Source organism: Amblyomma americanum, chromosome 10 (assembly GCF_052857255.1).
Source record: "Amblyomma americanum isolate KBUSLIRL-KWMA chromosome 10, ASM5285725v1, whole genome shotgun sequence".
Taxonomy (NCBI): Eukaryota; Metazoa; Arthropoda; class Arachnida; order Ixodida; family Ixodidae; genus Amblyomma; species Amblyomma americanum.
Window position 1 is genome coordinate 85,829,484 of NC_135506.1, and position 1,291 is coordinate 85,830,774.

Sequence of the window (1,291 nt, forward strand, 5' to 3'; positions counted from 1 at the left end):
CCGTCGTTGGGTGTGGTGCGCCCCGCTTGCAAGCAGTGGCTGTAGGGTCAGCCGTCTGCCTGTCTGCTCCACATCCCTCAAGTGTGCGTCGTCAGCTGAAGCCTCTTTCAAGGCGATGAGAAACCAGTGTATTAAAAGCTGCACATTCTGTTGCACTGTCTGATAATCGTTTTTGCCGACCGTGATAACTCAACGGCGGAAGCTCTCGGGCTGCTTAACACGACGTTCGCGGGTTCGGGGCGCCATGCTTCGAGTGCCACGTTTCGGGCAGGGCTAGTTAGACAAATACCGGCGTGCCGATTTACTGCACAGGTGTAAAACAGGTGTCGCATGCAACAGTTATGCTGTTTCCAATGTCAGGGCCTTCTTTCTTGTCGCCCAAATAAATTTAAAGGTATATGTCGAAAACGCCATAGTATTCGCACTGGGAGCCGACTGAGGCGGAATATGTTGTTCAACCTCCCAGCGCCACGCGTGGGCTATGAGTCGCCATCTAGCGGGCTCTAGATATTTTTTACCACCTGTGTTTATTATATAAAGCGCACTGACACCGCACAACAAAGGGTTTTTTTTTGCCTCTCGTCTCCACCGAAATGCAGCCGCACGGCCGGGGTTCACAACCGCGTGAGCAGTCACAGGCCATATTCACTAAGCCCCGAGGACAGGTGGAGTCGTTTAGGTCTGCATTTGCCGACGATAATATTATTAATTCTAATAAGAACAGCGGCATCTCTATCGTTTTGCCATTGTAGAGCCACCGTTTTTGAGGCAACAACAACAACGTCATACACTCTGTGAGGTGCTTTATAAGGAGGCTCAGCTGTGTTTTGAGAAATTTAAAGTCTTCAAGAATTTCATCCTGGGCATAGCATAGCAAGTTTTCTTGCGCTTGCCGCAACTTTCTACAGCTGCTCGGTTCAAATCAGTGCTTAATTGCTCTTCAAGATGAGAAACATAGCTATGAAGAAAAGGTGATATCATTTTCACCAAAAAGCTGCAATAACGTTGCGTTTGCTTGCATTGCTTTAGGCAAGCAGTTGAAGGGATAGATTATTAACGTTTTGTTTGAGCGATGTTTGTTTCCACAGCGCATAAAAGGTTATAAAATGATGGATGATGAGAATGCTTAATCAAATTAAAAAACACATTCGCCAGCTTCTATGCTGCCATCTTCGTTCTCGTCTCATAGAGGTATCTGCTTCTGGTTGTCGCACTTCTGGGTTCACTTACAACCGATTCAGAATTTTGGGAATCGCTTGTTAAGGGTTTTAAAATCCATTTCGAACGGCAT